This window comes from Drosophila kikkawai, chromosome 2L (genome assembly GCF_030179895.1).
Source record: "Drosophila kikkawai strain 14028-0561.14 chromosome 2L, DkikHiC1v2, whole genome shotgun sequence".
NCBI lineage: Eukaryota > Metazoa > Arthropoda > Insecta > Diptera > Drosophilidae > Drosophila > Drosophila kikkawai.
The window spans coordinates 6,305,936-6,320,062 of NC_091728.1; positions in this window are offsets into that span (position 1 = coordinate 6,305,936).

Sequence of the window (14,127 nt, forward strand, 5' to 3'; positions counted from 1 at the left end):
GAAGCTAATGTGCCGCATGCAAAACAACAATCGCCCGAATGAGTGCCAGAAAGGGATAGATAGCGAGCTGGCGAAAGAGAGAGGGGCAAGTGGATATATGATCCTGGACATGACGAGTCCTTAAATTACGAAATATTTATTAAAGCGAAAGAAATTATATTAAGAAATTATAATAAAAGGAAGAAATTAAATGATAAAGTTTATTTCTATATACACGTTCTAAGCTTAAATTAATACTAATACAATTTAAAATATCTTAAAATGTATAAATTTAAATCACTAAAACTTCGGAAAAATTATAATCATTTTATGGTAAAAAAAATATAAATTAATATTAATTTTAAATAAATAAACATCATACTAGCAGATATTCTTCATTTTCGGTGAGTATCAATTTTTCTAGCATACTTTCCGGGCGACGCATAAAGTATTATCCCTGCCGACTGACCGATACATTCTGTGTGATTTAATGCCAACGCTTTTGCATATTTTATTCAATTAATATTGCTCATTCGGGAACAAAAAATAATAAATTCCTCACTACAATGGCGCGTAATTAGTTTGAATTGATTTATGCGATGGCTGCCTCATTGATATTACATATCCGAGCCGCTGCTGCCCCGGGGCTCTACAAAAACGTGCTTAATAAAATGCAAACATAGTGAACAAATGCAATTTGATTCAATTTTGTGATATTTAAAATTTATTATCTGCAACGCTGTATGTAGCTGGTTGACATCGGGTCAGATCTACTGTTTCCAAGCATTTGGTCCCCTTCAACCAGCTGTAGCAGTGGTTGATGACAACGAAATACGAGTGAACTGAGTGATAAATGACAAACAAAGCAAAAAAGTGCGATTTGTAAACACGAAAGCAAACAATGGTTAAAAATTAATTGACATACGCGGAACATTACCCGCACGAAAAAAAATCTTTAAGCGACATTAATCTATGAAAAGTGTGCACAAGAGCTTACCAAAAAAAAAAGGATATATTCAATTTAATCAGTTTATGTAAATAAAAGGAACGCTGATAAATTTATAGAATTTATTGAAAAAATTTCTCTTTATTTTATTTGCACGAACAACATTTTAGCTTTGCTATTTGCCAAGATACGCCTGCATTCCAATGAAGCTCAGCTATGCAAATCATCTTGGCCAACGAAGTCACAAGGATGAAGCCATGTCCTCCTGCATCGATGTCATTTTCTACATCTTTAGAACTTTAAGTTTCCTTAAGTTTAATAACAAATTTATTCTTTTTTAAGGTCATTGGCCTTATAAAAGGTAATCAAAAAAACTATCATTTAATTTCTACAACAAAGAACTAAGTTTAAGGGATTAATAAAATCAGATAGGATTTGTCGACTTGGCAGGCAGAACGTTATGCAAATTTTGCTTAGTCGTCGATTTGATGAATTTCGGAAACCTGATAACTCATTTTGATGTCGAATGCATTAAGGATAAGAGCATTAAGTATTTACTGATGAAATATATGTGCAAACACACACACTCACTTACCCACATTATATAATGCAAGTGGATATGCAAATATTTGCAGGAATTCTAGCAATGGAAAGTACATGTGCTTTGGCAGGAGAAGAAAATCAAACATTTTCCATTATTCAATGGCATTTCATGATCCTTATCCACTGCGTCGATTTCTCTCTTTAGCGTTTGCATTGTGAAAACAGAGTGAATTTAATTAATTTTATGACCAGCAGAGATTCGGGGCAGAACCGTCACTCAATTAGTTAACAAGCTGCGTTGGCATTTGCACTCTAATCAACTCGACTCTCTCGTCCGCAAACTATTCAGAAAATTTGCCAAATCAAGTGATATGCAAATAGTCCCCTACCCATCGAGGCAAACAACAATTAATGAAATAACCAAATGCGAGGCAAATCGAATCATCTGGCCATCTGGGCGTATAATTAATTGCATTGTCGAATAAAAGAAAAGCGGATGTATAAATTGTTAAACACGCCGGCTTTCAAAAAGATGTTAATTAATAGAAATATAGTTTCCGCTGATCTAAGAAGAATTTTATAAAATGATTTAATTATTCTTTTAATCAAGACTTATTCATTACACATTCTCTCACATTAAAATAACCCCATCCATTTGGGTTTCTTGAAGAAAAAATAAAAGTATTATTTATATATAGACCGCATTGCTGCAAAAACTTGATCAAAGACAACTTTGGCCAAGAGCGCCCATAAATTATTCAATTATGCGCAACCCGAAACGAATCGAAACGAATCGAATTGAATCGAGCTGAACTCAACTCAACTGAACTGAAAGTTCAAATTGCATTGAATTTTAAAATGGTCAGCGCTTAATGAAGGCCCTGCGAAATGGAGCAGAAGCAAAAAGTTAAAAAAAAAAGAGAGAAAAATAAATAAAAATCGAACTGGCCAAAAAAAAAAACACACCCACCCGCACTTTTCCTGCGCAAGAATAAATTCAATTTAATGTAGATTTACATGCAGCCGGGTCCAAGCACTTTTTCTTTATTTTCCCTTTGAATTTTTCACTGAGAACGCTTGACAAATCACCGCAAACGGAGTTGGGATTGGGGTTGGCTGGGGGAGTGGGAATGGGAGTGGATGCCCGGGGCTGTGTCATGAAATGAAATCGACATGAAACCAACGTGACCAACGTCATTAATTATCGCCGGCAACGCTGTGCCCTGCTAATTACGACATGACCGGCACCCGGACTTCCAGCCTCCCTCCGCCTGCCAGGAATCGAATTCGAATCAGAGCCCAACTCCCGATTTCGGGGGAGAAGGTGAGCCGGTGAGCCGGAATCGCTGGCAACATGATGGCGCACATTTTGGCCGCGAATAAAAAGTGTGTGCGGCCTGCCGCAAATAAATATAATGGCTCGAATGTGCGGCACTTGATGGGCTCAAAAAAAATTACGTTAATCCGGCGAGTATGGGCGGGGGAAACGTATATCCGATTCTGCATATTATTATGCAGGCCAAGCTGGGCTTTAATTTGTTACTTTACATTTTTTTTTAATCTGAAGATGGATATTTCTTTGAGCTATTAACCGATTGCGGAAAATTATAAAAAAATAATTATTTCACAAAAGAAAATTACACCTTTGAAGGTGTCCTCAAAGCATTAAAATAAGAAGAAACTAAAGAAGATAATACATAAATTATCTAAATAAACTAATGGCACTTAATCATGGTCTCTGTCTGACATAAATCAATCGCGTTCAACCATGAAGCAATCACCGAATACTCCCAAAAATACATATTATTAACATTGTGACAAATCCTTCACAAATCCAGGACGAAACCCAGTCTGAGCTTTACCCCCCAAAAATCATTTGTTGTCCGCTGTTCACTGGGAAAATCCCGAAGAGCAAACAAGAGAGAGTTTTGATGAAATGCTAAGGAATGCAATGAAGCGCCACGGATAAGGAAAGGACCCAAAGGACGACGGCGAAGATGAAGAGCTGCTGACCGCACCATTCATTTTCTCATTTTGCAAACAAGTCGCTGTTGAAGATAAGTCGCGCCAAGTACGGAACTTAAGCCACTGAAGCGTAAGATACACACAACAGCAACAGGACAAGGATGCCGGAGAGTGAGGACAACTTCGACAGGAAGGATAAAGCAGCAGAGGCAACAATAAGAGCAACTACAAGTGCCAAAAGCAACTACAGAGATGACTCTTTCGTTTGTGAGATACACTTGCTAGATATTTATAAATAAATGTAACAGGAATACTTTTTACGTTAATAATTAAAATTAATTTGATTATTTTTCACATATCTATTTTTCTTTTCCATTTAACAATGTTAAAAAGCTTAAAATCACAAATAACGTTCTTAGTTTGTATGGAATATTTAAATATTTTAGCATGCTACCCAGATAAAGAGAATCCTTGGAAAAATGACAGCAAGTGCAAGTGGGATTTCGACCGGGAATTCCACTTCGACTTCGACATTCATTGAGACCATGCGACCGCAGCAGCCATGGATCAAAGGACAAAGGACGAGCCCAAGTTGTTGCGCTGCCGAATTTCCAAGAGAAGATGAATGGCGACGGGTGGCAGGAGGTGCGGTGTACAAGTGGCACTGCTGGATTACTACTCTAGGGGTGCGGATGGTTCTGCGGTTATGTCAATATGACGACAATAGGATTTGCCACGATAAGCTCCTCTGTGGTCCTTGATTCCTCAGTGCCCGTGGGTGGCCATGGCTGGCAGTGTATTCCAACTGCTGTGACGTCTGAGGAGTGCGCTGATAAATGAAATTCGCAAAATAAATGCATTGAAGTGAGCTTAACTCGGCCCCGTTTTCTCCCTTTTCTCGCCCCTCTGGCTTTCGCCCTGTTTATTTTCCCCTTGCCGGCGACTGCCGACGTCAGCAGTTCATAAATATTTTGCCTCGTTGTGCCGAGTATTATTTTATGCCCACTTGTCATAGCAAAGTGGAACACAATCCACACAATCCAAACTAAAGCGTGTTGTTTGCTGATTGTTTAAGGTTTAATAGGGAGGCATTTCATGCCAAAAGAAATTTCAGTATGCATTTTTCTGCATTTATGTATTTCAAATTAAATAAACTATCAAAACTACCCTGCCTTTCTAATGAATTTCCCAGAATTTTAAGCCTCATTGTGGTTAACCAAAAAAGTAAACTTTAAGGAAGTGAATTGTCATTAATCGAGTTTATTTTTTATAAATATGTTTTTATGTGCAAAGCCCGCTATAAAAACAGTGCGAGACAACAGTAAAATGCTTTTGAATTATTACACAATATAGTATAATAATTTCTTATTTATAAACTAATAACATATTCTTTATTTATGGTATTATACTATACAATGCACATTGTAAACTCATCAATTAACTTATAATGTCTGCTAATTCATTGACGTTTCTAAAACTTTATTATACCAAAAACCAATACGTTTTTATCGTATAATTAACCTAATCGAATTCTATTTGTTTTTAAATCGACACTCACTTACAGTTATGGCCCACACCTGCCTCTGTCTGGGCCATTAAAATTAACGCTTGAGGTGGACTGGCATACAATTATCGTTGTTTTGTCACTCGCAACAGTCACATTAATTGAAGTGCCACATGAAATATTTCCCATTTAATGGCGAGCATTTTAAATAATTTTAAATGAACCGAACCCCCGGTCGTTCCAGAGAGCCATTAAAGAAATAATAAGTGGATGTAATTTATGGATGCAGTTTTTAAAACCGCAAAATAAACATATGAAAGAGGCGAAAAGGGGACTTTACCCCATTTAAAGGAAAGCCCAGTTGATTTCGTGGCAGAACCCATTTATGTTGCTTTCTTCTTTATTATTATTATTTTTTTTTTTTGAGCTCAAATCTGGAGCAAATAACTCATGCAAAGGACTTTGAAGGCTAAAATCTCGGCAGGTGGATGGCGCAGGATTTAGGGGGTGGCTTCTAATATGGCCATATATCTTCTGCTGACATAACTTTTTATGCCCAGAAAAGGACTAAAAAGGACTAAGCGTCAGATGAGTGCGAGTCCCCGTCGCTGTAGCTGTCGTCGTCCTTGCAGGGGGTGACCTGTAAGGGGGCTGAGGTAGTGAGGTATACGGAAATACGCTTCACGTTTTACTGAATTTGAAAATTTGAAAATTATTCATGAGCATGTGGAAATTAAATTCAGGTCCACAGAAAAGAGATTTATTTGCCAGCCTTTCCCAGTCTCCTGCTCGGCTCTCTTGGGCCACCCTGCTCCCTCTGCCTCAGTCTATTTGTCTCCTATGCTCTATGCAATGAAATGAAATGAAAAGGCAGCCGAACGCGGGCCAAGCGGCTATTTATTTGCCCGAAGCGCCGGTCTCCTCCATCAGATTCTTTAGATCCAGGCTCCACTTTCATCTCCCTCCCACTGCCTTCAATTTATTTTTCGTGGCCTTTATGTAGTTTTTTTCTTACACTCTTTCAGTGTATAATGTAGATTCATATAAAGTTATAGATATATAAAAAATTATATTAAATTCTAGGTATGAGGGGAATTAATATATTTATAAAATATATCAGAAACCAATTTAAAAATTTATTTTTTCTGCCGAAAATAAATAAGCACATTTATAAATAAAGTTCTTGGGCTTCCCAAAATATTTATAAATAATAATATTTAACACTTTTCATCTGCAAGTGTATCGGGAGAAGCTTTTCCCCGCCGCCCCCCATTTTCCGCACTTTTTGTGATGTCCGACTTATCGCAAGTTTTCCATTATAAAATTAGGTCAGCTGCAAAAATAACTCAACTCAACTATTTTACCAGTCTATCTTTTTTTTATATATATATTTTCTGTGCTGCGGTCGCCAGACAAATATTTAGTTGACGAGGGGAAGAGGGAGGTGAAAAAAAATGGGTCCGGAAAATGGAAAAAATGCTAATTTGTCAGTTTTACGCTGACATTGGTCCGGATCCAAGGCAGAGGGACTTGATTCAGTGTCCAAGGAAGTCGGCATCCACCCAGGGCCATGACCATTTCGGTTCCCATTCCATTTCCTTATATCCCATCAGATGTTGGTTTCGTTTGGTCTGTTGTCATAAAAATTGTTTCCATTACATTATGCTGATTTCGTGCATTTATTCAGGCCGACTGCCGCTTGCCTCTTGGATATCTGCTTTGTGGCAACTTAATTTCCATTTTTTTCACTGTGTGTTGTCCGTTCCGGTTTTTCCTTCTTTTTTTCGCCCTCGTTTTTCACCATTCCGTCGGTCCGGCTGTATGTGTATTTGACCAAAAAGCAATTTCTATTTTCTTCATATCGCAAAGAGAAGTTGGATTTGTTGTGCTGCAGATAGCGGAGGCAGCAGAAAAACCAGAAAGCGCTGGTCAAACAATATAACTACGGGGTTTTTTTAAGCTTTTCATATTTTCGATTCAAGGAAAACTAGTTTATCCTGCTTTTCGATAATGGAGCTGCCTTTATAGGTATAGTTCGGCCAGCAAAGCAGTTGATTTGATTGGCGTGGCGGCCATTTATTTTTGGGACAAAAACAGGATGCTCTGAATAAACAACATACGCCAGAAATGTATCTATAATTAGGATCAACAACAATGGGAATATATTTTAAAAGAGAGTTATGTTTATGGGTTTTTTAAGGTAATTTTATAAATGTATGGGTATTTACGCTCTTATGTTGCTAAGTCATTACATTATGAGTTTGGGGTATTCCATGAAAGCATATTCTATTAAAATTATCATAAAATATACATAACAATTTAGTAGGTTGTTGTATTAATTTAATGTTAGTGTATATATATTTGTTGTCAAAGTAATTATAATTTTAAACAAAATGCGCATAACCCATTCAGTAGTTTTATTTTTGTTTCTCGGCTTCTAAAAAATATTATAAAAATATTTAAATCCAGAAACTAATCTTAAAATGCCCTAAAAACTTTATTAAAATTTATTTAGTCTTCAATAACTTAGTAAAGCTGTCAGAGAACTCCATGAATTGATTGAATAATTGAATATTCTCTTCCGCGAGCTGAATTTTATTTGCTAAACTTTGAGCCACCTCGTTTGTGGGGACCCTTTTCGTTCTCAAAGGGAAAAAATAAGCGAAGCAAATCGCATCGAACTCATCAAACCGCCAGTCAAATAACCAGAGACAACAACAGCAAAACCGACCAACGTGCGACATGCAACACAACCCACCAGCAACACCAAAAACATGGGGAACAACCTTTAGGATAACGACTAAAAAAAAAGAGGGTATGAAAACTTGAAAAGGGGGGAAAGCGCGCAAAAAAGACTGTCACTTTACGCTGATTGCATCAATTGAAGCTCCACTGTGGCGCACGTCCATTCATCATCCGGTTGCTTCATCAACATGATGACATGACAGCGGCGGTTGAGACGACCCACCACCGATACTTGTAGCCTGCACCGCTGAACCACCCACTAAGAGCACCACCCATCATCCCCCTCCCCTAGTCGGTCATCCCTCGATCTACGCATGGCCAAACTAAACGAAGGTTCCCAACTAAAAATGGAAAGAAAATGAAAGAACCAACAAGAAAGCAGATATAGATTCTGGCAACGAAGTTGTAGTTACTCTCACTTTTTTAACGATTAGTTGAATAGGGTGGGGAAGTCGATAGATTCTCTGAATTATAGCAGGGACAGTCTTTTATATTGCTGCTAAAAATAAGGTTTATTTATTTTAAATATAGTTATATTGAAATAGTTAACCATTTTACTTTGTAGATTTCCATTTTGTATCTTTAGAATTATGAAAATAATTAGATAGATCGTTAGTGTACCTCAAAAAAGGGTATTTTGCTAGGAAAATGAAGAAACAAAAATGAGTAAAGAGGGAAAAGTTTGCAACTTCATTTCGGGTTTTTTTATTTCGGGTGACAAGGGCGGCGTTTGGTGGGGCGACTTTGCACACAAAGAAAATAACGGATTCTTGCGCAAACAGAGGACTAAACGAATTTCGAAAATAGAATTACAACTTTTTCGCCCAGCACGGAAAAGGACGAGGACACAGGATGTCTAGAGCAAATTTGTTGTTCGTTCGCTTGTTTCCCGAAAAGGAATTGGCGCTTGTGTTCCCCAAATTAGTGCAACGAAATGAATGGCGGTGCCAGAAACAACAATAGCAACAATGAATTGTGGATAATTCAAGAAGGGGTAACACAAAAAATACCCTTTCCTATGTGAAGGATAAGAATAAATTCGAAATGGTTAATTGTTTATGCCGGGATATCATTAAAGCTTGTGAAACTTTTTTGAATAAAATCAAATGGTAACTAAAATATAAGTTTTAGGACTCAAACTTAAAAAAAAAGGAATATTTAAGACTTATTTCTGAAAGGTTATACTTACTAAAAACTAAAAATAGAGTGTATATATCACTTTTTATTCACTCTTAGATCCCATTCCACCTTTCCTATACCCTAATGAGCTAAAATCCCAGAGCTTCATGTGTCCTGAGCCTTTTCCTGGCTAATTTCCCCATTACGATTCGTTAGAGCAGACTTTGGATGGATTGGAAAATTCGGGGCTAAGGCAACAAAGACGGCAATTGGCCAAAATTAATCAAGCAATGGAAAATAAATCCCTTAGGGGGAGGTTACTTGGTGCCCCTTTCACCTTACCACCTTTTGTGCCACCCTCTCCCTCATACCGATTTTTAATGATCCCTTTCAGTCAGTACGAAGTTGAGAAGTTGAGCAGCTTAATTGCTTTCATTTGGCTTTGCAATCGACGCATCAATATGACGTTGATTTTTAATGTAGCCAGAAGAGAGAGAGAGAGAATTGGAGAAAAGAGAGAGACAGAGAGAGAGAGAGAGAGAGATGAGAAAGCAATGTGGAATGCTCTGCACTCCGTTGGCTGCGAAGAAATTTTCCAGTGCACTTCACTTGGCAAACAATGATGCAAGAAATTGATTTTCAACAAGCTCAAGCTCAAGTGCCCTTCACCCAACCCACCTTACCCTTTTTCCCCCCATTTTCAGGCACCCTTTTTCCCACATTTCCCAGGCCCCTTTCACCCGCATCCCCTTATTTCCAACCATTTGGTACTCGAGGGCGGCGACGTCTGCCTTGATGATGAAACGTTGTCTAAGACAATTGCTTTTTGGCCAAAGTGCAAGAAATAGATAAAATTAGTGAGGGGCGTGGCTGCCTCGAAAGTGCTCCTCGACGATTGCTAAAAAGGAAAAAGGACTTTCTCCTGAGTGGTGGAAATGCAATCCTCAAGCAGCTGCAATCTCGGCCAAATCCCAAATGGCTAAAATGCTGAGAATCCTTTTTTGTTCTCACTTGACTTCCCATTTGTTTTGCTTAATTTGCGCATGAAATATATTTTAGCCACACATTTTCTCGGCGAATTTAGTTTAATTGGATTTTTTCACATTTCATGTGTGTATGTGTGTATGTTTGTTGTTCTTTGCTTTTCAATTTTCCGCATCGCCGGATTCTTTGGGCGCCTTCTCTGCTTCTCTCAGTTGGAGCAAGTGAATTTGCATAATGCACAATTATAAACAGCTCTCCGGGCTGCTCTTTTTCTCTCATTTACCTGGTCGCAACTTCAGCCAGCTCGCAATGTTAATTAAAAATTATTGTAATTTTTTAACGCGTAATTATGCTGGAGCACTCGCTCTTGGCAAGGTATTTTATTTATTGAAAAAGCTTTTTCCCGCACACGGCTACGAAAATTTCATTAACGGAATGGCCGGCTTGCACTTGCATTTATAAACAAAGATATATGAGCCTGATGCGGTGGAAATTGCATATAAGGTGCCATCATCAGGACAACAACAGGAGAAAGAAAGTGGTTTTGTTGGAGTGAATGAATTAATTCTTATTTTAAATATTATTTTAAATTAATTTACTTTCTCTTTTGGTTAGCCCATGAAAATAGTTAGAATAAATGTGGTTAAATGGAGTTTATATGCGAAAAATAAGTTCTTTGGTCTTTTAATACAACTAATATTCTTATGCCTAGCAAATTTTAAATTAAAAAACCTTCTAATTTCAATGCCCCTTAAAGGTTTCACCATTGTTCTTCATTATCAATGACATATTTTGAGTTTCTGGTCAAAAATGTTGTTGTGGGCTTGCATTCCTGATGGTTTCATTATTATTTCGGCTGCTAAACCACCGTCGAATGCTTCGAAGGACACAAACAAAACCTTACAGGTAACAAAAGCATAGCTCAAACCCAAACACACACACACACACCCTGGGGTATCTATATCACACATACTTTCCCGCATAGATGCACCCACACAGAGTCACGCGGAGGGATTGTCATTATACAATGCAACCGTGAATAATAGGCTGACCCAGATGAGGTGCATTAACCAAATGAACCGCAACGCAAGCCATAACAATATCGCACACACAAAAACCAGACACATACATGTACACCTGCACAGAAAACAAAAATGACTAAAAGTGTTCCAAGAATGCATAATATAATTAGTAAGCATGCGTTTAAATCTTTTTATATAATTTAAATTATGCACAACTAAAATCTTACCATTGTATCTCTCTACTTTTTAATTCCTATTAACTCAAAATATTTTCCGTGTACACCACCGTAGAAACTAAATCTCCTATGTGGCCCACGCTGCGTATGCGTAATGTGAGAATGTGAGAACTTTAATATTTCAAAGGCTGAGTGGGCGGAGAAATACCACGAGAAATAGAAAAGCAAAGTAGTGGATGAGTTACGGTGGCATGGGACATGAGTAGGAAGCAGAAAGGCATAATTGAAGGTTGCTGCTAAATAAATGAAAACATTTCCCAATAGTATAAATAACCAGACAATTTAACAATAAGAGCAGAAAGCGGTTTTAAAATCTTCATATAATATCTTTAATATTTCAAAGACAAAGCCTTGGATTAGTCATTTGTGTTATTATTATTGTTATTTCTCTTTGGAATTATGCATAATTGATAATAAGATATATTTTTTGAATTTTCCAACTTCATTATTAAAATGTAAAAATGTTCTCAAAGAAAAAACTAAGTAAAATAATTACTTTAAAACATTTGATTTGCAAATCTCTTTGTTTTTTTATCCTTTCGTCTCCATCGTCTTCCCCCTTTCTGCATTATGTCAAAATACAATTTAATTGTGCCAAAGATTTCTTTAACGTCATTTGGAAAGTTTTCCATAAAAATTATAGTTATCAAGTATGAGCCTAGCGGCAAAGTCGGTGGGAAAATTACTGGGTCAAGATTCAAGTCATGAGCGAAAGTATGCCCCTGTAAAAGGTAAGAAAAGAAATGTTTAGACTTATCTTAAGAGGGTTTAGTTTAATTTTAACACTTACCATAAAGGGGCAGGAATGATTGACGTTCGTATATTTTGCTAATATTTCCCGCACTGCATTGGTATAGTGTAAAAATTTTCTTCTTGAAAGAACGTCGCAAAGCGAAAATGAAATGTTAAGTAAAAATGGTTGATACTGATTGCTATAATCTTTCATAAATGCTTGCATGTAAATCTAAAATGAAATATATAAAATAAATTAATAAATTTAATTTCAGACAGTTCTTTGAGTTTTCATCTTACGGTTGGGTTCTTCATGGGCTTTATTAAAAACAAGTCATCTGAACTGTCGATTTTTCCCAGCTCACAGCCTTAACGAAACATTTGGTATCTTTAACGAATTTATCATTGGTTTGACAAACAATATTCGTCGTTTTTGATAAAATATCGCACATATAACACTAAAAATGTTTAATTTCTTTAGAATTTGAAAAACGAGATTTGAAAACAAAGTTTAGAAACAATAGGAAGTAATATAACAACATTGTCGCTTGACTGACGGATAAAGTTTAAAATATAAAACTGTTTATAATGAAACTCGTGTAAGCTTTTTGCAGTCCATTAGGCAAATTCGAATATTTTCTTCACCGAAATTTATATTACCCATTATTACTCACTTTAATAATGGCATTTTAATTACTACAACAATTAAATAAACGTTACATATACGTAGCATTACGCATACAAAAATTAAATCATTTTATTTAACTATTATTTTTAACATTTAAATAGACAAATGTTTTAATTAGTTTCGGTTGAGGTTCCAAAACTAAACGAGTCATTTATACTTATTTCACTTTCACTGTCTTTTGATTACTTTATTTATAGATTTTAAATATTGAAATGCATACATGGTATCAGTAAGCTTTAATTCAATTTTATTTTACGTTTTAAACTAAAATTTTTATGAAAAAGCTATTCATGGCTCATATAAGGTGCAAACTAATGCTATAACCTAATAAATAACTTAGGTTTCACTAATTTTCAGTGTAAATCCTATCCTCCCTCTAACCAATTAGGCTCAACTCCTGCATCACTAATTGGAAAATTAATAAGCAGCGCAATAGAAGGACGAGGGTCCGAGCATCGCTCCACTCTCCTTTCGATTCAGATAGGGCCGTGCTCAAATCGCATTCAATTCAATTGCCGATCGATCAGCTTTGCTGATTGAAACTGCAACTCGAACCCAAACCCAAACGGAACCTGAGCTGCAGCAGAGCTTCTTCCCTCCTTTCACTAACCGAAAATAGCTCGTTTGCACATGAGCTCAGCTGAATATTGCAACGCGAGACACGTAGACGTGCGGCGATGCCAGGGTAGAGGGTGGAACGGATACGGAAACGGGTCGAGTCATGGCCAAATGATTGGCCATGTCAGAAGAACTTATCATGCATTTCCCAAACGTCCGACGATGGTTCCTTTTTTCCTTATCGGACGAACGCTGGATTTTCAATTATGCCCAGAAGCAGAATGGGAAACCACATAAAAGGTTTTCTTTTCTTTTTGAAAGATGCAGCTAGGAGCCTTTGTCTGCTAACTAACGAAATTGATTTAGTCATGATATAGTTTTCCAAAAATAAACCTAAATTGTACAACTATTAAGTGATAAAAATTACGTTAATAGCCATAAATAGTGGTAAAAATAGTTGAACGCACTTTAATTTAATTTATAATCCTTTTTGGTCCACAGCCAAAAGTGTATTCAATTAAACCAAGCCGAAAATAAATTCATAAATCGCACAATATAGAACTTTTCAACTAAATACATAAATTCAATGCCAGAAAGAGACATCAATTTTCAGAAAAAAGAGAGACAACAAACTGGAAAAACGTAAAACATAGAGAGAGAGACGGGGAGAGTGAGATAAAGTTAATGGCAGCGACAATGCGCTGCAATTACGAAAATAGTTGGAAAACTGTGCGAGCGACAACGGAAAAAACATGAACATAACCAACCCAGAATAACGGTAAAACTATAGTAAATATTTTTCACCAAGCACGACAACAACAACAAAAAAAAAACGGCAAACAACTAGAAATGCGTGTGTGTGTGTATTTTTTAAAAGCGCTGTGGCATCGTTAATATTTTTCCTGCCAACTGTCAGACAACAAAACCCACAGCGAGCGACAAGTTGGCTAACACGCATACGCCGCGTATGCCAAGGCAACCAATGGCCAACCCAAAGGCGACGAGGGTCGCGGGGCCAAAATGCAGTAAAGCCAGAGGTGGAGAATAAAGAGGCGTGGCACGTGGTATTGGCACTGGGAAGAGCATTTTTTTGGGTTCATGAACAT